Source organism: Thalassophryne amazonica, chromosome 2 (genome assembly GCF_902500255.1).
Source record: "Thalassophryne amazonica chromosome 2, fThaAma1.1, whole genome shotgun sequence".
NCBI classification, from domain to species: domain Eukaryota; kingdom Metazoa; phylum Chordata; class Actinopteri; order Batrachoidiformes; family Batrachoididae; genus Thalassophryne; species Thalassophryne amazonica.
In genome coordinates, this window is record NC_047104.1 from 110374931 (window position 1) to 110401512 (window position 26582).

Below are 26582 nucleotides of genomic sequence, written 5' to 3' on the forward strand. Positions count from 1 at the left end.
CATGGATTCCAGCAACTGGAAAAGGCTCTGGGGACACCTGCATGTCACATGGGTGCAGCAAGTAGATGGTTATTGTTTGGAGGTTGGTATGTACTAGTTGTCTGAGTGGTTGCCAAGGACTCTGGATTTTTCTGTACTGTAACGTACCAATATGCGGCACCACTGTATACTTCCAGACATGACCTTACTCTCTATTTGTAACTGTACAAGACGTTTTACTGCAACCATTTCAGCCTACAATAATACAAAGAAAGACTCGTTTGCTTGTATTCTTTGTAAAACATAGAAAATAAGTGCATACAACAGCATTCTGAGATTTCTGACGTCCGTCAAGCATTGAGGAGGACTTAAAATAAAAGATATGTGATTCAGATCGTGGCCTGAACTTCACCTGAATCCGGATTCCATAACACAATGCAATAATTGCACACTGATCCAGAATGGTCTGACTGGTCAAGATGCTGCAGTGTGATATTTAATTCACAAAATAGTAAACCATGAGTCTGTGTTCCATGGCCTAATATGTATCTGTGGGGAAAATTTGGTGAGAATCTGTCAAGTAGGTTTTTTTTGTTTGTTTGTTTTTTACGTAATCTTTCAAAGCCTATATAAAGTGAAATCTTGATCCAGAATCTGGATCACCTCCAAAATTTAATGAAGTCTTCCATGGCCCAATGGATTTCGTCAAAATCCATGCAATAATTTTGACGTAATCCTGCTAACAGACAGACGGACAAATAAATACACACCGATGATTTTGTTATGTCCTTGGTGGAAGTAGCAAACATGTAATCATCAGAATTTGTTTAATTAGCCAATCCTTCAAGTCAGTATGGTTTTGTACTAATTTTACTTTAATGATGGGGAGGTGATGGTCGAGTGGTTAAATGTTGGGCTTGAGACCAGAGGATCCTCGGTTCAAATCCCAGCCTGACTGGAAGATCACTTAAGGCACTTGGGCAAAGTGTTATGTGTCGGACGCAGCTCGGAGAACCGACCAGCGTTTGAAGGACCCAGTATGAAATAAGCAGAGCACGGTACAAAGGCTAACTGAATTTAATACATAACAGTGATCATAATATAACAAAAAGGTGCGGTCTGGCGTGGTGCGCTCCCAGCAGCGCTAATGGTCCGGAGCCAGAAGCTGTTTCGGACCCAAGGACCCCGCCGACACCCCCCAGGTGGCCGCAACAACCGAGTCTGTGAAAGAAGGAACCATTATGTGAGTCCACACTCTACACACAGAACACTTAAAGGTGTACAAACAGCAAACACTTCCTGGCTTGATTACTGATCAGCTTCCAACCTGCAGGCATGGAACATCTCGTTCACAAATCACCACAGCAGTGGAAGCTGATACATGACTAACATACAGCTCAATACAATAAGGTGTGAGGGACACCACATTTACTGACTGTATAACTGTTAGTCACAAAATCCAACGTACCTCAGGAAGTGTGCTGACGAGCGTGAGACCTCACCCTCTCCTCTTTCACAGACCGTGCATCAAACCTGGACGTTTCTCAGCGTCCGCTGCTGATGAGATGGCTCCCAAGACGACGATCTCACCCGTCTGGTCACAAGGTCGAGTCTCTGGCAAATGCACACTGTGCACTTCAGTCTTAAATGCCAACATACTCCAATCCCTCCAGATGCACCTCAGCTGTGAGTCCTGACGAGTCGCAGGTGATCAGGGTGAAGTCCTAACAGCCTCAGCAACACAGCCACTCAGTCCCAAATGCATGCCACCTGGGAGGAAACAAAAGGCAAACAAACCAGCAGCCAGGCCCCCCCAGCCATACAACAGTACCCCACCCTCACGGGAAGCCTCCCGGCGACCACACACACCTGGCCCAGGAGAAACACCCCCCTCCAGGGACCATGGCTGGAAACCACGTCCGCGCTCGTCCTCCAACAGACTGCCCGAACTGGCTGCATATTTGCCCTTGGTTCTAACAGTCTTAGCACAGGTGTGGCCAGGAGTTCCTACACCTGTGCGGTCAGCCTTTAACCAAACGTGTGATTAGTCAAAAACAAAACAACCAAAACATCCCCCCCCCCCTCCCCAGGGGACCGTCCCATCAAACCCCAGGGAAGGGGAGAAAGGAAAAACAACCCAAACCCAAGCCTACAAACAAAAATACTTAAACACCCCCCCCCCCCCCAGAGGACCGTTCCATCAAACCCCAGGGAAGGGGAGAAAAGAAAAACAACCCACATGTAAACACACAAACAAAATGCCAAAAGGCCCCCCCTCCGCCCCCCCAAACGACACGCAGGGACCAACACCCCCCAGAGGGCCACCCGCCAGCTCCAGGAGTAATAACCACGGCCGAGGTCCCTCTGGGATCCACCGTCACCCACGGGGACTACCAGCGCCCCCCAGAGGACCACTCGTCAACCCCAGGAGACGCCTCCCCACACGACCAATGGACCCAGCCCCGGCCGCCCACGGCTAGATGGACCCAACGCCTTTTCCCCCCCAGAGGACACCACAGTCAAACCCTGAGGGTGGAAACTGGGGGAGGAAAAACAAAACAAAAACCCCAAACCCCCCCCCCCCCAAACGACACGCAGGGACCAACACCCCCCAGAGGGCCACTCGCCAACTCCAGGAGTAATAACCACGGCCGAGGTCCCTCTGGGATCCACCGTCACCCACGGGGACCACCAGCGCCCCCCCAGAGGACCGCTCGTCAACCCCAGGAGACGCCTCCCCTCACGACCAATGGACCCAGCCCCGGCCGTCCACGGCTAGATGGACCCAACGCCCGTTCCCCCCCAGAGGACACCACAGTCAAACCCTGAGGGCGGAAACTGGGGGAGGGAAAACAAAACAAAAACCCCAAAACCCCCCCCCCCTCCCCTCCCGGGTGCAGAGGCCACCTGGGAAACGCCCAGCACAACCTAACTGCACCCCTCCAGCAATGCCGACACTACGGCACCCCCGGCTGGAGTCAGAGGAGAAGAGAGGGCATAACAAAAAACAAAGAGAAAAAAAAACAACCCAAATACCACCCCATCACCCCCCCAGGGGACCGTTCCACCTAATCCTGGGGATGTGAAACAAAAAGAAACAAGAAAAAAAAAAAACAGACCAACACACAGTTATTTGGGTCCCCGTCTTTCCTTTTTTTTTTTTTTTTTTTTTTTTTTGTGTAGCAAAGGCTGCAGGATCACACCCCCAGACAAACAGTGGACAACAAAAAACAAAAACCCACACAAAAACCCAACCAAAAAAAAAACACCCACACAAAATGAACCAACACAAAACAAATCAGTGAGTTATACCGTCAAGCTCAACCACATGGAACACACCTGTTCCTACTCAAGAGCTTGACGGTACCGTGATTCAGTCACCACAAGGGGGAACCAGAGTGCTAAAAAATGAAAAACCCCCTTTGGTGACAAAAAACAAACGAGCTGCATCCTCGTGCGCAGCTGTGTGCAACAACCAAAATGTGCTCAACTAAATAACGCCGGAGCTGAAACAACAGACGCAGTAGTTACCTTTTATCCGGGGAAACGGGGCTACGACTGTAGCACAGGAAGCCCAGCGACCCGTGCTAACAGAGCTCCGCCGTGCGCGTGAACCCATTACAACCGCACTCTTGCAGCTCCCGTTTCAGCCTCTTATCCGGTCGGAGTGTGACGCGAAGCTGTCGCCAGTCACACTCCACCACGACCCACGGATAAGGCACAAACACAGGACACGGCTGCAAGAGAGCACAAATTAGTATCTAGTAATGGGTTCTCAAACACGCACCTTCCGGGCGGAGAGCCCCGCAACTGATCCGGATAACCACTGAACGTCTGCTGCCGCCTTCCCGGCGCGTAACCGTCTCTGCTACCGCTGGGTCCGTGATGTTTGGCCAGAGACTACTGTTATGTGTCGGACGCAGCTCGGAGAACCGACCAGCGTTTGAAGGACCCAGTATGAAATAAGCAGAGCACGGTACAAAGGCTAACTGAATTTAATACATAACAGTGATCATAATATAACAAAAAGGTGCGGTCTGGCGTGGTGCGCTCCCAGCAGCGCTAATGGTCCGGAGCCAGAAGCTGTTTCGGACCCAAGGACCCCGCCGACACCCCCCAGGTGGCCGCAACAACCGAGTCTGTGAAAGAAGGAACCATTATGTGAGTCCACACTCTACACACAGAACACTTAAAGGTGTACAAACAGCAAACACTTCCTGGCTTGATTACTGATCAGCTTCCAACCTGCAGGCATGGAACATCTCGTTCACAAATCACCACAGCAGTGGAAGCTGATACATGACTAACATACAGCTCAATACAATAAGGTGTGAGGGACACCACATTTACTGACTGTATAACTGTTAGTCACAAAATCCAACGTACCTCAGGAAGTGTGCTGACGAGCGTGAGACCTCACCCTCTCCTCTTTCACAGACCGTGCATCAAACCTGGACGTTTCTCAGCGTCCGCTGCTGATGAGATGGCTCCCAAGACGACGATCTCACCCGTCTGGTCACAAGGTCGAGTCTCTGGCAAATGCACACTGTGCACTTCAGTCTTAAATGCCAACATACTCCAATCCCTCCAGATGCACCTCAGCTGTGAGTCCTGACGAGTCGCAGGTGATCAGGGTGAAGTCCTAACAGCCTCAGCAACACAGCCACTCAGTCCCAAATGCATGCCACCTGGGAGGAAACAAAAGGCAAACAAACCAGCAGCCAGGCCCCCCCAGCCATACAACACAAAGCCCTTAATCTCCTAGTTGCTCCCGGTGTGTAGTGAACGCCTTGTATGGCAGCACCCTGACATCGGGGTGAATGTGAAGCATTACTGTAAAGCACTTTGAGGGTCTGATGCAGATGGAAAAGGGCTATATAAATGCAGTCCATTACCATTATGTCATATATGCCAAAGTGGGCACGCTCTTTTTGTCTGCTAGGCGATATACGCATTGGATGACTCCGGTTTACAAAACTCTTATTGGTCTGGTTCTGACCTATTTATCCAGTTTCCTTGAAAGCCGTTATGCTCTGCGCTGAAATGACATGTTTTCATGTATCTCGTGTCCGCTCTGAAGCGGGAAAGAAAACCTTTAAGTTTTTCAGGTCCCCCAGATTGGAATGTTCTCCAGTCTGAACTGGACTGACTTCTTTGAACACCTTCCAGTCTATTTTACTAGATCGCAAATGGGGTTCTTTTGCGCAATGCCTATGTTTCGAATTTCTAATTTGTTTGGGACATCGTTACAATATTATTATGACCAAGATGGTTGTATTTTATTCATCAAAACCAGAAAAATCCGCACAACTAGAGAGCTCCCGTGCAAAAAAATTTATTAGTACAAAAAGTGATGTGACATTTCAGGTAGGTCTGAAGAAGGGCAGCTGTCCAAAATGTCACATCACTTTTTGCGGGAGCGCTCTGGTTGTGCAGATTTTTCTGGTTTTGATTGGTTTTTGTTGATCCAACACGCCTTTTTATACATCTTGGATGTGCGTGTCTTTCCTGTATTACTTGTATTTTATCACCAGCGTTCTCATGTTGATGTTAACCTATCCACTGTGATGTGCCGGTCATCCTTGTAAAAGAGGTTTTGATCTGAATGGGTTTTTTTCTACCTGGTTGAATAAAGGTTATTATTATTCTTATTTAAATAAATCTTCACTGTCAATGCACAGCCCTTTACTCACTTTCATAAAACCTGCTGGCCATCACCAAGATCTACAGCACTACGCCCACAAAAATGATGTCATCTGTGGCTCACATACCCACTGCCCTCTGGACAGCAGCCAGTGTAAAGTGAGCATTAATGACCTTCCATGGACTGACTCATGGTTGCAAAACAACTCTGGCTTTTTACATTACACAAGGTTCTGCTGTCTCAGTCAAACGGACAGATATTTCTTGGAGCCAGAGTGCTCTGTGGACCTGGACTGTGAGTGCTTTGGTTTGAGAACTAAGTTGTTCTAAGTATTGATACAAAGTGTCAAACCAGTGTCCATTTGGCCCCGTGACCCTGAGGCACAATGTATCAGTAGTGTGGAAAAAAAGGATGCGTTTTTTTTTGAGCGCACATTTTATTCAACCCCCTTGACTTAATCATCAAACTTCAGCCATATCTTAGTTAAAACTCACTTCAATCTGAAGTCCTATAGAACCTATGAGATACAACCCCAAATCCACAATGCATTCAAAAACAACAAAAACAGAGTGCTTTACAAAATCCAGTCATACTTTAACTACTGAGAACATCTCAAGGACCCACATTGTGATGCTTTTTTAAATTCATGAAAATATACACATTTCAAAACATGTTTCAGAAATTTTGACACCATCATGTGTTATATTATATTTTGTTTCAGTCACATTTTTGAAGTGTTTGGGTGCTAAAGACATGAGTTTCTGAGGGTTAGTAGTGGTGCAGCTTAGCTAAAATTTCTATAAAAAATTGTTTATTTTGTGATAAAAGAATGCGATTTGGCACACATATTCTAAATTAACTAATGTTTATTTTCAGATATGTAGCCATCCTGGAGCTGACCTCTCATGAGCTACAGGGGTCAATAAAGAATTACACTGGGGTCAAAATTTAAAACTGCTCCAATCATATTAAAAACTATACCACATTATTTGTCTGATCATAACGATTCCAAAATGGACTATCTATGACTGAATTCCATGGAGTTATGGGGTAAAAACAGCAAACATTTTGACAAAGGTCAGGTTCAGTTTGTACAGGGGTCAAAGGTTGAAGTCGCTCCAATTCTGGTAAAAAAAAACAAAAAAAAAACATGATCCAAATTATTGGTTGAGTTAATAACATTTTATAAAGGAATAGTTTGCACTATCTGTCATGCTTAGTTATCATGTTACAGGGTAACATATGTCATATGTCATAGAATTCAATGGACTTTGACCTTGTTTGACCTTTACTTTGGAGACCAAGCATTCAACACAGTCAAAACTATTCCATTTATTAATCCTTTTATTTCAACCAATAATTTGCATTACTTTTTACCAAAATTGGAGCAACTTTAACTTTTGTAGCCACTATAGTGGCTCGTACTGTTGCCTCACAGCAAGAATGTCGTGGGATTGCTACACCTCGGTCCTTTCTGTGTGGAGTTTGCATGTTCTCCTCATGTTTGTGTGGGTTCTGTCCATGTGCTCCAGCTTCCTCCTGCTTCCACAGACATGCAAGTTAGGTGGATTCGTACTCATGATAATATATGCAATAATGTATTAAACTAGCTGAGTTACCCATTCTACGCACATGTAATAGAGAAGAATTTTGGTGGGGAGGTGATGGTCTAGTGGTTAAAGCATTTGGCTTGAGACCAGAGGATCCTTGGTTCAAATCCCAGCCCTCGGGCACTAAGGCCCCTTGGGCAAGGTCCTTAATCCTTAGTTGCTCCCGGTGTGTAGTGGGCGCCTTGCATAGCAGCATTGATTGATTGAGGCATTGATGTGTAAAGCGCTTTGAGCGTCTGATGCAGATGGAAAAGTGTTATATAAATGCAGTCCATTTCTCTGTGTGTCCCTGTGACAGACTGGCAGACAGACTGGTGTATCCTGCCTCATGCCCTATGAATGCTGGGATAGGCTCCAGCTCCCCCGTGACCCTTAACTGGAGTAAGTGGTTGAACATGACTGAGTGAGTGGTGGTAGACTGTCATCCTGTCCACGCCCTATGAACTCTGAGTTAGGCTCCAGCCCCGTAACCCTTGATTGGAGTAAGTTGGTTTAATGACATCAGTTTCTGAAGTATAGAAAGTGGAACAATCCCACATTTATCCACATTACCCCAATGTTGGCCCCCCTTCCCTGGCTTCCTGTCCCAGCAAAGTCTAAGTTTACTGTTTTGTGACGACTTTACACAGTTTCAACTACTGCCTCCACACCTGTTCAATATGATTAAATGTTATGTACTGGCCTGGGTGCTGCATTCAAATTCTATCTCAAATTAATATTTGAGATAGACTATCAAATGAATATATGCTTAATATTTGGCCTTGTTTCTCAGTGGATGAGACTCCAAACCTCTGGGGAAGGAAAGATAGACAGTTGTTTCCATAGGTGTAGGAGGTGGGGGGGCAAAATGCTCAAATTCGGGCAGATGGGCTGGGAACTTTGGGCATGGGCCATGTTAAGGAAAATATGTTTATGTCTAAAAAATATTCCAAAGGCCAAGAAAAAAAAAATGATGATGACATTTTACTCGAAAGTGTTATGACCATCATCAGTGTAGAAGTAGAACAGATGTCTTCAACTCTATAGAGTCTAGTGCCAGGGTCTAGGGTTGTAAATGCCAACATGAAGCCCACTCCTTCCAGTCCAAAGCCCAAGCAGTGCTGCCTTCTGGTGGAGAGTAAGAGAACTAAAGGCCACCTGTGGACCAACCAAAGAGGTTTTATATATATGAGTACTAGAGGCCGCACTTGCACTGAGCCGTGTCCCGGCAAGGAGATGTGGTTGCCATTTTAATTCCGGGCAAGTCATGAGGCAGCACGCATAGAAGTTCAATTAGTCTCGTCAAGAAACAGGTGGAATATGCTGGAAAGCTTCGCATGTTGGCAATCCCACAAACAGAGGAACAAGGGAGACAATATTTCCTTCCATGAGCAAGTGGTTTTGGTTATTCATGTCACTTTGTCTATGACATTTGGTTGATAAACAGGTGTATGTTTCCTGCCCGTGCCTGTGTCGTCCGAGGACACGGATGACACTTACACACAGAGATGTGCGCACATACCACTGACTTCATGAATGAAACTCAGTCAATAAAGGATAATTGTGTAAAAATATAATGTATATATAAATGTACTGTAATGGTTTTAGGAGCCGCGCTGCATTGAACACAGCAGCTGCTCAGCCTAGCAGCGTAGCTTAACAGTGCAGATCCGTGTAACTTTCAATACTAATATCTGGGAATGTGTGAGTGTCAGAGTAAGTTTAATACTTTCCTGACATAATTTAATGTTAATTAATTTTACTGGCTTGATATCCAGGTCATAATGGCAATTTAACATGTATTTTGCAAGTGTTTTTCTGAGTGTTTCGTCGCGAATCCCCATTGAAAATGCATTAACATCCGGGAACTTTGTCAATATGGCAGTTATACCTGCTACTGTACATTGTGCTCAGCAGAGAGGTCATTTCCATGTTTAAGAAGACTGAAAAGCTACCTCAGGTCTACTATGGGTCAGGATCGTCTCTCATCGTTAGGACTTTTGTGTATTGAAAGAAACCGCACCAACAAAGTGGACATCAACAGTATTGTTGATGTGTTTGGTAGAAAGAGGGGAAGGAACAAAATGTTTTTCTGATTGATTACAATTTAACATTGTCTTACACTATCTTGATACCCTTTGCAGAAGTAGTCACCTGAGGTAGGTTTTGAGTCTTCTTTTATACAGCTGTATATGATAATTGTCAGGCATGTTTTCATTTAATATTGTCCTTGATTAGGTTAGCCTTTTCTGGATATGTTATTTCCATTAATGAATGAATGACCTAAAATGTTGTCAGGCTTATTTTTGCAATTAATGTAAACAATCAAACCGCTATTTGGTCACCAATATAAATATAAATATGGGTATATAAATACGAGGTCTGTCCAAAAGTATCAGACCTTTTTATTTTTTTCAAAAACCATATGGATTTGAATCGTGTGCTTGCATGAGCCAACCTTGAACCTTCATGCGCATACGTGATTTTTTTCACGCCCGTCGGTTGCATCATTCGCCTGTGAGCAGGCTTTGTGTGAGCACTGGTCCTCCCCTCTTGTTGGATTTTCATTGCGAGGTGGAACGATTTGGAGCTTTGCTGCATCAAATTTTTCCAGAAACTGTGAGACAGCCAGGTGGAAACCATTCGGAAGATTCAGATGGCTTTCGGTGACGATCCTATGGGCATCACACAGATTAAGGAGTGTTACAACCGGTTTAAAGACGGTGCACAATGGCTGAGGGCACGCCGCGCTCCGAGCGGCCATCGACAGGCTGAAACGACCAGATCATTTCCAAAGTGAACGCTGTGTTGATCTGGGACGTCGTCTGACTACCAGAGAAATTGCAGAAGAGGTGGACATCAGCACTTTTTCGGCACATTCCACTGTTACAGGAGATTTTGTAATGAAAGACGTGCAGAAGTTGGAAGTCTCTGGACATGTTGTGACATGTCCAGCTCTTACACAATTCCTCGGATACTCACTCGACTGAAAAGCCACCGAAAGCCATTTGAATCTTCCGAATGGTTTCCACCTGGCTGTCTCTCACAGTTTCTGGAAAAATTTGATTCAGCGCTGCTCCAATCGTTCAGACATTTTCCTCGAAATGAAAATCCAACGAGGGGGGAGGACCAGTGCTCACTCAAAGCCTGCTCACAGGCGAATGACACAACCGACAGGCATGAAAAAACTCACGCATGCACACGAAGGTTCAAGGTTGGCTCATGCAAGCACACGTGATTCAAATCCATAAGGTTTTTGAAAAAAATAAAAAGGTCTGATACTTTTTGGACAGACCTCGTATATGGTAATTTAAAGAGTCATGGGGGTTTCTGAAATTCGGGCAAATTTGGTGTCGCCCCCCCCCCCCAAATAGACCCCACCTCCTACGCCTGTGGTTATTTCTGCACTAAAGCACAGCAGGAGAAAGCTGCTATGGGTGTGTTTGTGTGTGTGTGTGTGTGTGTGTGGGGGGGGGGGGGGGGGGGTTGTATTCTGGGAGGGATTTATTAAGTTACGAGACAAATAGCGGCAGCTGCAAGTTATGGACAAAACTACTATATTGGTGGTTTTGATGGAAGTGCTTTGTGTGGAAAACCATTGGTGCTGGTGTGCGTGTGGTGTTTTCTGGCTGCTGCAGACTTGGTGGCTTGTTGTTGGCTTGAACTTATTAAACATTCAATTATTTTCAGTCCTTCCAATATTGGAAACCACTTGTTTCTAAGTGTTGCATTCTTAGGAAAAACATAAAAGTTCATGTTTATTCCTGAGATGGTTATTGACACACAACAAGTGTGGCAGTCTGAGCCTTTGGTTTACTTTCTGAGTGTGTCTGTGTGTCCACAGCAGGAACACATTTCCCACAATCCCCTGCTTGACCAAAATCCAATATGGCGGGTATTACACTTTAACATTTAGTTAATTTGTACCTTAAAAAATTAAAAAGTCATGTTTCCACAGTTATATTTGCAGGAGTAGATGATTGTGTTTATTGTTTGTCTGCACTTAGCGGTGAGTCAGCATTTCTGCCTCTGTGTGTTCCACTCTTCTCAAGGTAGTTTTCCTTTTGTTTCTCTTCAGTTCCCATCAAACTCAATCTGTGACCTCTTTCTGTTGGTACGTGTCACGCTGTGGACGTAGATATAACACACCGCTGGCCCTCTGCTTGTGTTTGCTCAGACCAGGCTGTGATAACTGCCTGTGCACAGTTGGACTGAGCCCAAAACAGGGAGACAAAAAAGTGCTGAAACAGCAAACACTTTAAACCAAATGAGCTGTGTATCCTACAGTGCTTCCCACACAACAAATGCCACAATTCGCCCTTTGTGTACCTCAAGGATTCTTCTGCTTCAGCTCGTGTGGCGTATTTCAGTTCCTCTCTGATGAGCTGGCGCGTGAAAGCACTCCAGTCCTTTTCTCATTGGCTCCTGCTGCTGTCTGTCACCTGTGTGACTGGACTACCAGCCTCCTCCAGGCCCCTCCCCCTCTCTGAAGTCATTCCACCCAGCCTCCCCCACAAGGAAGACCACGTGTTCAACCACTCAAGAATAATAGGAGACAGAGAGGCACGAGCATGTGCCCGCTGCCAGTTTGCCACACGCAGGGACAGATGCACTGCCGATGTGTCACCGGTGACACGCAAAGTGTGTTTCTGTGTTTGCAGACACCTTTGTCCTGCACCCCTGTCTCAGCTGCTGCCAGTAGCTGTCAACATGCCAACAAAACAAGCATCTAAAACTGCTATTACAGGCGCACTGACGGCCCTCGTGTCACATTACCTTTAAAGGAAAATGTGGCTTCAGTTGAGCTCTGTTCCTTGTGTTTCTAACAGTGTTGGACTTAGACAGCAACAAGGAAGCTTGTAAGTCGCCAAATTAAAATGTAGGGATGCACCGATACCACTTTTTTCCAGATGGAGTACAAGTACGAGTACATACATTTTGGTACTTATCTATACCGAGTACCGATACGAATACTTAATGATACCATTACAGTTTTATGATGACTTTGAAAATATGTTTTACTCCTCTGTTGTTCCTGACTTTTTGACTGTAACTACTACCAATATCATTAGCTTTGTTTTATTTACAAACATTTCACTTAAATCGTGTAACATCACTGTTTGACTACAACAAAATGTCCTTTAACATTAACAGTGTGTTTCTTAACAAACATGACACTGCCAGACATCTCACTGAAATGTAACCTTTGGACTTCAGCACTACAAAATATACAACACTAATAACTGAACTGAAACTGTCCTTCAGTAACTTTATGTCTGTGAGCACTAAAAACCTTTTTTTTTAATGTGAGGGGCAGATTCTTTTTGATGAAAAGAAGCTTCTCTGCGTTATCAGCTCTTTTTATCTACAATGTGAGACACTGAGCTAAACAGTTTTTCACTCACCACACTATTTTTAACTTTTAATTAAATACAGTTGTATGCAAACGTTTGGGCACCCCTGATAATTCTCATGGTTTTCTTTTATAAATCACTGGCTGTCTGGATCAGAAATTTCAGTTAAATATATCATATAGCAGACGAACACACTGATATTTGAAAAGTGAAATGAAGTTTCTAGTATTTACAGAGAGTGTCCAATAATTATTTAAACAAAATTGGGCAGGTGCGTAAATTTGGGCATCCCTGTCATTTTATTGATTTGAATACATTTAGCACTAATTATTGGAACACAGAATTGGTTTACTAAGCTCATTGACCCTTGACCTCCTTACACAAGTGAATCCAATCATGAGAAAGGGTATTTAAGGTGGCCATTTGCAATGTTGCATGTTTCCCCTCTTTGCATCTCTTCTAATGAGTGGCAACATGGGAGCCTCTAACAACTCTCAAATGACCTGAAAACAAAGTTTGTTCAACATCATGGTTTAGGGGAAGGATACAAAAAGCTATCTCAGAGATTTCAGCTGTCAGTTTCCGCTGTGAGGAACATAGTGAGGAAATGGAAGACCACAGGCACAGTATTAGTTAAGGCCTGAAGTGGCAGGCCAAGAAAAATGTCAGATAAGCTGAAGCAAAGGATGGTGAGAACAGTCATAATCAACCCACAGACCTGCTCCAAAGACCTACAACATGAACCTGCTGCAGATAGTGTCGCTGGACTGATTAAAGTAGAAGAAGTACATGAAGATGTCAGTGCACAGCATCAGCTATGGACTACATTGTCAGGACTGGTTTTGAACTATCTGACTGTTTTTGCTAGTTGACTGAGAACAATTTTGGATTGGATTGCTATTTACAATTCATGTTGGAGGGTTTGGAACCTCAATGTCAAAGGACCAGTGATGCACATCAAAATGTAAGCCCATTTTCTCTTTTTTATAGGTTAAAAAATATTAGATTTTTAGGTGTTATATCAAACAAATAATTAATGATTTTTCATTCGATCAATGGTACGAATATCTCATGAGGTGAAAGATGGAACATTCTATCTTTCACCTCATGAGATATGGTACTATTGCACTATTTCTTAAGCATCATGTCAGACATCATATCAGCACCCAAGTATCTTGATATATATTGTATTGGCACCCAAGTCAAATATCGGGAGGTAAGTGTATCATCCCAGCCCTGGTGTTCTGGTATATACCACATTTTGCATCAGTTGTCCACGTACTGGGCTTCTCCTCACAGTTGCTAGCTTATTGTTGCTTGTTGGCTAATGCTGATGTTGGGGGAAATCATTACAGGGTTATGGGATATGACCTAGACAAAACACAGTTGCTCTTAGAATTGATCTGGTTCATCAGAGTTCACCATGCACTAATCACTTCATCCATTCTTTGTAATTTGGCGAGTTACAAGATGACAAAACTTATTTATTTTAGAGCCCGACCGATATATTGGCCAGGCCGATATAAGCCCATTTCAAAGTACTCACTATCGGCTGAAATTTTGCCGATAGAATGCTGATAATTTCTCGTAAACAGAACAGTTACTGAAATAATGTTTGTGTCGGCAGTGTAAAATGTCCTTGCATCGATTGTCCAGTAGATGGAGCTTTGACTCCATTCAACTGAGAGCTGCTTACACCCCTGCTTAAATGTGTTCATCACTGGCCCCCGTAGTTTGCCTTCACACTGCACTGATCGGCTGACAAAACCATACAAGTAAGTTTATAAGGGTGTTGTTTGTAATAACTTTGCGATTACATTCACCCCACATTTCTCCCGTTTCAGTTCAACTCAGTTTGATTAACTCAGTTTATGTAGTAATGTATCAAATGTGCTTCATTGCGTCATTCACGCCTTTTATTAAGCCAACGTTGTGTAGACCTTATTTCTAGCATGAAAAACTTTCGTTTACTGCTAAGAGGTTGAAACATTCAGATTCACTGATCGTCCGAAAGAGATCTGGGAATTACTGCCGTTCGCCATTAACCCTCTGGGTCCGACGCCATTGTATACGAGGGCTGGGACCAAGCTTTACTAAATTGTAAATAACTTTTTAATGATATGAGATAGAAACTTGCTTTTTTTTTTTGCTGAAAAGTTAACTCCGCGGACTTTTGATCCACTGTTGGCCATCTTGGTACTCCTCATAGAAGATGTGTGATGGCGTGTGCAATGTGAGTGTCCAATCAGAATTGGTTCTCCGTCACATGGTTTTCCAAAATCCAATCGTAGGGCAGATTTACCTCACGTGATATGGCAAAGATCATTTTCAGGAGTGATATCTTGCTAGTTGGCCCATTTGAATAGCCCCCTAACTGCTTCAATTGGATTTTTGCATTTTTTGAACTTGACAATTCTTCTCTGTTACAAAGTTAATCAATATGAGGACAAAGCTTCAGCTTTTAGCACATACCTATTTTGTTAAGGGTCCAAAAAAGAACATTTTATTCATTAAAAAAAAAAAAATAATAATATCGGCTGATTTATCGGCTATCAGCAAATCAGCTGATTTATCTATTATCGGCATTTTTTTTCATCCAAATATTGTTATCGGCCTCAAAAAATCCATATCGGTCGGGCTCTAATTTATTTTTTGGTTGGACATCAAATTAGTTTGTGCGCTTGGTTTCAGTGCGGAAGGTTCCTGGTTCAAACCCCACCCTGCCACATTTCTCCATGTAATATAGAGTTGCATCAGGAAGGGCATCTGGCATAAAACTTGTGCCAAATCAACATGTAAAGCCACCTTGGATCTGCTGTGATGACCCTGAGTCCAAACAAGGGCCCTGTCGAAGGGACTTACTTACTTGCGGAGCCGCCATTGCTGAATGTAGAACAAGAAACCAGGAAGGAAGGAGGCAGATTTTGTTCAGTGTGAAATTTATGTGGTTCAGGTCGAATTATTGGGCATAATATAGACATCTTTTTTCAGCATGTTAACAAATCAATATCTATTTCTAGAACACAACATTACTCTTGCTTGCTGTGGCTAACATCACAAATGATTAACCAAAGTGGCTTTGACATTTTAGAGGTCATAGTGAGCACACATTAAAAACAAATTTACATGTATAAATCGCAGAATTCAAACTGGAGCCAGTAATTGATGTTTAACTGCAACTTATTTTTATTTTTTAAAAATATATGAATATAATACAAACCATTTATTAAAAAAAATCTAAAAGCTCCAAAACACATCCTTAAATCCAATACTACATTTTACAGGCCCCCATCATGATAACTTACCTTTTTTTTAAAAACAATATTAGCCTAAAAGCATACTGATCCACATTTGTATTGCACCACTTCATCCATACCAGATCTGTCCACTGTATAAGGGCCCCTACACACATAACACAAAAGACGCAGAAACCGGAAGAAAACCCATGAACCAAACAAGAAATGAGGAACCACGAACCATTGTGCACATACACGAACACAGTGCGAGCAGCTGGAACGTGTTGCACCACATCGCACCGCTGATAAGGAGAAAAATAAAATAAAAACCAGCTGTATAATTAGTGAATATCACTGGGTTGATATTAATAATAAATAAAATACAGAACCCTGCTGTTAAATAATCCTGATTAAATAAAAAATAATTGCCACTCATGGGATTCGAACCTGTAATTTACAAAAGCTCTTATTAACAGATGGAAGCTTTACCACTGCGCTACAATCACTGTCTTATAACAGGAGCGTAAAATGGCTAAAATCAACAATCAATCAATCAATCAACTTTTTTCTTGTATAGCGCCAAATCACAACAAACAGTTGCCCCAAGGCGCTCCACATTGCAAGGCAAGGCCATACAATAATTATGAAACACAGTCTACGTCTAAAGCAACATAACCAAGGGATGGTCCAGGGTCACCCGATCCAGCCCTAACTGTAAGCCTTAGCGAAAAGGAAAGTTTTAAGCCTAATCTTAAAAGTAGAGAGGGTATCTGTCTCCCTGATCTGAATTGGGAGCTGGTTCCACAGGAGAGGAGCCTGAAAGCTGAAGGCTCTGCCTCCCATTCTACTCTTACAAACCCTAGGACTACAAGTAAGCCCGCAGTCTGAGAGCGAAGCGCTCTAATGGGGTAATATGGTACTACAAGGTCCCTAAGATAAGATGGGACCTGATTATTCAAAACCTTATAAGTAAGAAGAAGAATTTTAAATTCTATTCTAGCATTAACAGGAAGCCAATGAAGGGAGGCCAACACGGGTGAGATATGCTCTCTCCTGCTAGTCCCCGTCAGCACTCTAGCTGCAGCATTCTGAACCAACTGAAGGCTTTTTAGGGAACTTTTAGGACAACCTGATAATAATGAATTACAATAGTCCAGCCTAGAGGAAATAAATGCATGAATTAGTTTTTCAGTATCACTCTGAGACAAGACCTTTCTGATTTTAGAGATATTGCGTAAATGCAAAAAGGCAGTCCTACATATTTGTTTAATATGCGCTTTGAATGACATATCCTGATCAAAAATAACTCCAAGATTTCTCACAGTATTACTAGAGATCAGGGAAATGCCATCCAGAGTAACGATCTGGTTAGACACCATGCTTCTAAGATTTGTGGGGCCAAGTACAATAACTTCAGTTTTATCTGAGTTTAAAAGCAGGAAATTAGAGGTCATCCATGTCTTTATGTCTGTAAGACAATCCTGCAGTTTAGCTAATTGGTGCGTATCCTCTGGCTTCATGGATAGATAAAGCTGGGTATCATCTGCGTAACAATGAAAATTTAAGCAATACCGTCTAATAATACTGCCCAAGGGAAGCATGTATAAAGTGAATAAAATTGGTCCTAGCACAGAACCTTGTGGAACTCCATAATTAACTTTAGTCTGTGAAGAAGATTCCCCATTTACATGAACAAACTGTAATCTATTAGACAAATATGATTCAAACCACCGCAGCGCAATGCCTTTAATACCTATGACATGCTCTAATCTCTGTAATAAAATTTTATGGTCAACAGTATCAAAAGCAGCACTGAGGTCCAACAGAACAAGCACAGAGATAAGTCCACTGTCCGAAGCCATAAGAAGATCATTTGTAACCTTCACTAATGCTGTTTCTGTACTATGATGAATTCTAAAACCTGACTGAAACTCTTCAAATAGACCATTCCTCTGCAGGTGATCAGTTAGCTGTTTTACAACTACCCTCTCAAGAATCTTTGAGAGAAAAGGAAGGTTGGAGATTGGCCTATAATTAGCTAAGATAGCTGGGTCAAGTGATGGCTTTTTAAGTAATGGTTTAATTACTGCCACCTTAAAGGCCTGTGGTACATAACCAACTAACAAAGATAGATTGATCATATTTAAGATTGAAGCATTAAATAATGGTAGGACTTTCTTGAGCAGCCTGGCAGGAATGGGGTCTAATAAGCATGTTGATGGTTTGGATGAAGTAACTAATGAAAATAACTCAGACAGAACAATCGGAGAGAAAGAGTCTAACCAAATACCGGCATCACTGAAAGCAGCCAAAGATAACGATACATCTTTGGGATGGTTATGAGTAATTTTTTCTCTAATAGTCAAAATTTTGTTAGCAAAGAAAGTCATGAAGTCATTACTAGTTAAAGTTAATGGAATACTCAGCTCAATAGAGCTCTGACTCTTTGTCAGCCTGGCTACAGTGCTGAAAAGAAACCTGGGGTTGTTCTTATTTTCTTCAATTAGTGATGAGTAGAAAGATGTCCTAGCTTCACGAAGGGCTTTCTTATAGAGCAACAAACTCTTTTTCCAGGCTAAGTGAAGATCTTCTAAATTAGTGAGACGCCATTTCCTCTCCAACTTACGGGTTATCAGCTTTAAGCTACGAGTTTGTGAGTTATACCACAGAGTCAGACACTTCTGATTTAAAGCTCTCTTTTTCAGAGGAGCTACAGCAGCCAAAGTTGTCTTCAATGAGGATGTAAAACTATTGACAAGATACTCTAACTCCCTTACAGAGTTTAGGTAGCTACTCTGCTCTGTGTTGGTATATGACATTAGAGAACATAAAGAAGGAATCATATCCTTAAACCTAGTTACAGCGCTTTCTGAAAGACTTCTAGTGTAATGAAACTTATTCCCCACTGCAGGGTAGTCCATCAGGGTAAATGTAAATGTTATTAAAAAATGATCAGACAAAAGGGAGTTTTCAGGGAATACTGTTAAGTCTTCTATTTCCATACCATAAGTCAGAACAAGATCTAAAATATGATTAAAGTGGTGGGTGGACTCATTTACTTTTGAGCAAAGCCGATAGAGTCTAATAATAGATTAAATGCAGTGTTGAGGCTGTCATTCTCAGCATCTGTGTGGATGTTAAAATCGCCCACTATAATTATCTTATCTGAGCTAAGCACTAAGTCAGACAAAGGTCTGAAAATTCACAGAGAAACTCACAGTAACGACCAGGTGGACGATAGATAATAACAAATAAAACTGGTTTTTGGGACTTCCAATTTGGATGGACAAGACTAAGAGACAAGCTTTCAAATGAATTAAAGCTCTGTCTAGGTTTTTGATTAATTAATAAGCTGGAATGGAAGATTGCTGCTAATCCTCCGCCCCGGCCCGTGCTACGAGCATTCTGACAGTTAGTGTGACTCGGGGGTGTTGACTCATTTAAACTAACATATTCATCCTGCTGTAACCAAGTTTCTGTTAGGCAGAATAAATCAATACGTTGATCAATTATTATATCATTTACCAACAGGGACTTAGAAGAAAGAGACCTAATGTTTAATAGACCACATTTAACTGTTTTAGTCTGTGGTGCAATTGAAGGTGCTATATTATTTTTTCTTTTTGAATTTTTATGCTTAAATAGATTTTTGCTAGTTATTGGTGGTCTGGGAGCAGGCACCGTCTCTACGGGGATGGGGTAATAGGGGGATGGCAGGGGGAGAGAAGCTGCAGAGAGGTGTATAAGACCACAGCTCTGCCTCCTGGTCCCAACGCTAGACAGTCACAGTTTGGAGGATCCCAAAAAATTGGCCAGATTTCTAGAAATGAGAGCTGCTCCCTCTAAAGTGGGATGGATGCCGTCTCTCCTAACAAGACCAGGTTTTCCCCAGAAGCTTTGCCAATTATCAATGAAGCCCACCTCATTTTTTGGACACCACTCAGACAGCCAGCAATTCAAGGAGAACATGCGGCTAAACATGTCACTCCCGGTCTGATTGGGGAGGGGCCCAGAGAAAACAACAGAGTCCGACATTGTTTTTGCAAAGTTACACACCGATTCAATGTTAATTTTAGTGACCTCCGATTGGCGTAACCGAGTGTCATTACTGCCGACGTGAATTACAATCTTACCAAATTTACGCTTAGCCTTAGCCAGCAATTTCAAATGTCCTTCGATGTCGCCTGCTCTGACCCCCGGAAGACAATTGACAATGGTTGCTGGTGTCGCTAACTTCACATTTCTCAAAACAGAGTCGCCAATAACCAGAGTTTGATCCTCGGCGAGTGTATCGTCGAGTGGGGAAAAACGGTTAGAGATGTGAACGGGTTGACGGTGTACACGGGGCTTCTGTTTAGGGCTACGCTTCCTCCTCACAGTCACCCAGTCAGCCTGCCTTCCCGACTGCACGGGGTCTGCCAGGGGGGAACTAACGGCGGCTAAGCTGCCTTGGTCCGCACCGACTACAGGGGCCTGGCTAGCTGTAGAATTTTCCACGGTGCGGAGCCGAGTCTCCAATTCGCCCAGCCTGGCCTCCAAAGCTACGAATAAGCTGCACTTATTACAAGTACCGTTACTGCTAAAAGAGGCCGAGGAATAACTAAACATTTCACACCCAGAGCAGAAAAGTACGGGAGAGACAGGAGAAGCCGCCATGCTAAAACGGCTAAGAGCTAGTAGCTACGCTAAGCTAGCGGATTCCCAAACAGGGAATCCGACACTAGACAGGCTGTGGAGCAGCACAGGTAACGCACGACAACAGTGCTAAAATAAAATAAAAATCCACTAGACAGGCTGTGGAGCAGCACAGGTAACGCACGACAACAGTGCTAAAAAATAAAATAAAAATAAAAATCCACTGGACAGGCTGTGGAGCAGCACAGGCAACGCACGACAACAGTGCTAAAACAAAATAAAAATCCACTGGACAGGCTGTGGAGCAGCACAGGTAACGCACGACAACAGTGCTAAATCAAAATCCACTGGACAGGCTGTGGAGCAGCACAGGTAACGCACAACAACAGTGCTAAAACAAAATAAAAATCCACTAGACAGGCTGTGGAGCAGCACAGGTAACGCACAACAACAGTGCTAAAAAATAAAATAAAAATAAAAATCCACTGAACAGGCTGTGGAGCAGCACAGGTAACACACGACAACAGTGCTAAAAAATAAAATAAAAATCCACTGAACAGGCTGTGGAGCAGCACAGGTAACACACGACAACAGTGCTAAAAAAAAAATAAAAATCCACTGAACAGGCTGTGGAGCAGCACAGGTAACGCACGACAACAGTGCTGAAAAATAAAATAAAAATCCACTGAACAGGCTGTGGAGCAGCACAGGTAACACACGACAACAGTGCTAAAATAAAATAAAAATCCACTGGACAGGCTGTGGAGCAGCACAGGTAACACACAACAACAGTGCTAAAATAAAATAAAAATCCACTAGGCAAGCTGTGGAGCAGCACGACAACAGTGCTAAAAAATAAAACAAAAATAAAAACGAAAGCGTTAGCAAGCTAGTTAGCCTGCCAACGCTGATGAAGGCCAGCTGATAAAAGAGCTCCATCGCGATGCTTCGACCGTTAGAGGTCTTCCTTAGGCGTTGGAGCACGGTGAAAAAGTAAAAAAAAGTAAAAAAGTCTTGAAAAAGACTGTTAATTCAAAGAACTCAAACAGCTCAGTTCAAACAGCTAACAGATACAGCAGAACACCGCTGTGCTCCGGAACAGGAAGTCAAGGAGATAAATGTATTTTTTTTTTAAAAAAAGGAAAAAAGCGCAGCAATGACTGGCATTTCTTATTTTTGCTGATACATGACTGAAATTGGCATATTTGTGGGGCTGTTGGGTTGTCACATTGTCATAGTCCTACAGCGTGCATGTTTTGCTGGACACGCGTGACATTCAAATCGCCTGCTGCGTGATCTGACGTCCATTTCAAATGGAGCAGCCTATCGACATGCGCTGTGTGCGGCCGCTGCAGCCCGGCTGTGTGCGCTCAGACGTGGCTGTCTGGCCACCATGTGATCATGTCTGTAAATACATATCAGCATGTCATGTAAGTGTACACCACGTGTGTTGCTTTTGCAACACCACACTTGTGGGGGCACTTAGATAAATTTCACTGCCAGTTTGAAAGTGATTGTCTGCTCACTATTTTCATGCTGACAGCGCGAGCAGCAGCACATTTTCTAAGTGCTCCGCGAGCCATGTTGGATGTTTGTGTGTGTCACCTGGAATTTGGCCGACACCTGCCGTGAGACAAATGGAATGGGCTCCCGCAGGGCACTCCCTGTCTTTCGGCCGCTGGTGTGCGTGAATAATAATGAGTCGTTGGACGCAGCTCTGATTTTTCATGACAGGCATGCAATTCCTCCTTTGTGTGATAGTTGGCTTCAATGATGTTATGTGTGAAGGGGCCCTAAGAGTTTAAACAGCTGGAGATGACACCACCAGTTACAAAAGTTGATGTTTTATATGATTAGTAATGTTTCATGAAGGGATGCTTGTCAAATAGCAATGCTGTGTACGGCGATTTAAAATTTGTACACAGTGTTTTATGAGATGCTGCCAGTTGCAGAAAATCACACTTAACTTTTAAACAATATTGAAGGTGGTCTGGCATATCAATCTCAGGAGAGCCGCATCACTGATCATCATCTACTTTCCAGTTCACAAATTAGAACTCCAGAAGGAAATTATAGTGCACAGATATAATAATGTGTGACATCTAGGTGATGTATAGGCATAAATAAAGGTTCAATTAAATTAAATATTCCACTGCAAACAATTGCCAATGAGAAGAGTATACCTTGATTGATAATTCAATTTGTGACTGAAAAGCACAAAGTACTAGTCTTTCAGCATTCATTGTCATCATCATCATCTCATCTGTTTAGAATTTTTCATCATGTGGACATAGCATGAGCTTTCCAAAGAGACATAAAGCATCTGATGAATAGATGAAATCAGCTATTTTAATGGCGATGTGGGCCGTGTCACTGTGCACGTTGTGTTTACATTCACTGTTCAACACTTAGTCAAGTTGACAGTCTGCACACATCACTTTCTGTACTATTGAATAGGGAGTTTCTATTCTAGCAGTGCAAAACGCTGCTTCAAATCATTGCAAATCCTTTGAAACTACTGTGTTTTGGAGATTGTTTTGAAGTCAGCAGGAGAAGGAAGACATCACATGCGTTGCTGCCATTTGGGGAACACTGAAACGGGCAGTTAGGTAATAACCCTGTTGTGTCTGATGATTTGTGGATGTCAGTGCTGGATTTTACGGTCGCAAATTGAGTTTTACCGGCGCATTTGTGACCATAAAATCCAGCATTAACGGCCGCAAATCATCAGACACAAGGGGGTTATTCACATTTTAATCCAATTCCATCATCTGCACGGTTTATTTTTCTGTAAGTAATTCAACCTGGATCTGTGTTTTCAGTGAAAGACCGCTTCACCACTGAAGGCTACATCTAAACCCGCATAATAATATAGCTCAATAAAACTATTATGCAGACTGTAGTTTTAGGGAATTGTTGCTAGATTCCTGGTCCCGAGTCGTCAAATAATCACTGTTAGTATTGTATTAATCAGTTATCACAGCAGCAATTGCAATATTTACATCAGTTGAAGCTTACTGAAGCAACAGCATCTTCAAGCCAAACTGGAAATTCTGACCCACAGATTTCTCCATTTGGTCAACTGCGTTAAGTAATTCTGTATCAGAATCCATATCAGTACTTTCGTATGATAGATTCAATTCACCCATTTTGGCATCGTCGTCGCTGCGCTAGTTTCTCTCGCTCTCAGCTGACAGCGCCACTATTGGCGTCTGCATAGCAATGCAGTCAGGGCGCGAAGTAACACATCAAATATGAAATGGTCAAATATTTTGCCACCGTCAACGTGATATTTTATGGTCGGAAATTTCACACGATTATCCAGTTAGATTTGCGGAACAAATGTAATTGGATTAGAATTCAGAATTATGCTTCCGTATCAAACTATCAATTTCATATTTGAAGGCTTTAGTCGCTGCAGTGACATGTACATTGCTTGTTATTATCCTTTCAAATTGGGTTCATGTGTTCAAAGTTCTCTTCACATTCTTTCTCATTTGAAGCATCGTTTTTCCAGTTGCAGAGGTGAAATGATGCATTTAATATACAGATATACAGCACATACATACTTCTAGTATAGTTTTTCTTTACCGCCGTTGTCTATGTGCTTGCTCAGGGAGTTGGGGGTTGTTAAGGTTAGACCTTACCCTTGAGCACATTGAGGCGACGTGTGTTGTGATTTGGTGCTACGTAAATAAATTGAATTGAATTTAACTAAATTGAATTGAGGGTGGCACGGTGGAGTAGTGGTTAGCACTGTAGCCTCACAGCAGAAAGTCCTGGGATCACTTCCTGCCTAGGCCTTTCTGTGTGGAGTTTGTAGGTTTTGCATTGGTTGCCTTCTGTGCTCCGGCTTCCTCACACTTCCAAAGACCTGCAGGTTAGGTGAACTGAAAACTTTGAATTAACCATGGGTGTGTGTCAGAGTGTGTTTGGTTGTCTATATGTGTCCCAGCGATAGACCGGCATCCTGTCCAGGGTCTACCCGGCCTCTCACCCTATGACTGCTGGGATAGGCTCCAGGCCCCTGTGACCTTTAATTGAAGTAAGCGGGTATAGAAAATTAATGAATGAAGTAAATATGCAACAGTGAGAGCAGAAGTGCTCCATATACACAAGTTGATAGTATGTAGTATTTATTTTCTGGGGTCTTTTTGTGCTCATTTCATGTCGGGGGTCGCTGTTTGCATATTCCAGCATGGTCTGCAAGCCCTCCAGACGCAGTTTCTTTTGCTTTCTTGTTAGTAGCTTTGGCATAAATTTTGCTGACCCTCTCCGTATGCCCAAATCCTTCTTCAAAATGGAATGTACCAAACCTGTGCCTGTCCCCACCTCATCTGCAAGTTCTTGGATGGTGACACAACTGCCATTCATGACCAAAGTCCGTATTCTGTCAGTCACTTGGTCATTTTAGCTTGTGGATGGCCTACCAGAATGTGTTTCATTCTCTAGTGATGTACACCTATTTTTGAAGCCGTTATAACACTCTTTTATTTGTGTTATGCTCATGGCATCATCAACAAAATCCTGCTGAATCTTGTGAATGGTTTCTGCTTGGATCTCACCAAGCTTTTGGCAAAATTTGATGCAGTGCCTTTGCTCAAGTTGTTCTGTCATGTTACAGCAAATGAGAATCCAGCGGGTGCTCAGTACACGTGTTAACTCTAAGGCTGACTGCTAGCGACTGATGCGCTCTGTTGGTGGGAAAAATTCAAGCATGTGCATAAGGTTCCCATCACCACCCCACGAAACGACAACTCACATGCATCATTTGTTTCCGTGGAATGAAATAAGTTTGGATACTTTTTGAATGCACCTCCTATTTCATTTGCCCAATTACTTATGAGCAGTGAGAAGGGAGGTGGTACACAACAGGCTGGGAGTCCGAGGTGGTTAATGAAATATTTTTGTTAAACCCCTTGAATTAAAGCTCAAAGTCTACACTATAAGCACAACTTGATCATCTCCATTGTGGTGTTGTTCAGGTGCAAAATTACAAAATTACAAAAACTGTGTCACTGTCCAGTGACTTATAGAGCTGACTGTATGTCTTCCTAAAATCCTCATTAGAAATTAGAAGGTGGGCAAAATTTGGATCAGTTAGTTTGCCAGCCAGGGTGACTTGTTTTTAGCTGAGCTGAATTTGATCCTGCGGACATCGACTAGCTAGATTGCAGTTAAAATAGCCGTCCACACACTTTCACAGTGCAGACAGACACAGAGTGTAATTAAAGCAGTTCTGTTTTTATGGCTGGTCCCAACAGGTCCATCATCATTCGATCATGTATGCAGACATCAGACAATTGTCGGTTTATTTTTCCATTTTGTCTTAACTGTTGCCAGAATTCATCATCACAGATAAAAACAATCTGCACATGACACCCTTGTTTTGGAAGATGACGTCTGGAAATGCATTAATTCGTTATGATGGAAGTTACTGGTTAAGTCCCTCAGTGTTTGTCTGTGCTGGGTGAGTTTCTAAGCCTAAATTAGACTGTTAAATTGCACTGTTAACATGTTACAAAGGCAGGGCGATGACATCATCCTTTCAGTTTTCCACAGTAAGAAACTTCTGGCATTTTCACATTGTGATTAGATAAATATTTCACTCATAAAAGAAAAGCATTCATCAACAGAACTGATTGTTTTACACAAAATAAGTGTAACGTGATGTCATGATAATAATAATAATAATACATTTCATTTATAATGCACCTTTTATTAATAAAAATCTCAAAGTGCTACAGGAAAAAATAAAACCAAGGGTAAATAAGAGAATAAAAACAGAAAATCTTAAGATAAAACAGTCAGCAGAGTAGAATAAAACCAAAATAAACTAATATAGAATAAAAAGACTAAAATGCAATAGACTCTAATTATGGAGACCTGTGATAGGCCTGTCTAAACAGGTATGTCTTGAAGCTTTTTTAAAAGCTTCCACTGTCTGTGGAGCCCTCAGATGGTCAGGGAAGGAGTTCCAAATATGAGGGGCAGCTGACCAGAAGGCCCTGTCTCCCATGGTGTGACGTTTGGTGTGAGGGGGATGGAGAAGATTAATGTTGTATGGACAGAGGGAACAGGAAGATGTGTGGGGAGTGAGGAGGTCTTTGAGGTATGTGGGGGCATTGCCATGGATGCATTGGTG

The 26582-nt window shown here is 42.7% G+C and overlaps 1 protein-coding gene across 4 annotated transcripts in view; it reads left to right on the forward strand.

Moving 5' to 3' along the window:
• Positions 1 to 26582, forward strand: part of ano5b (anoctamin 5b) — a 202296-nt gene that overhangs the window by 72951 nt on the left and 102763 nt on the right. The gene's annotated exons all lie outside the window — the stretch shown is intronic.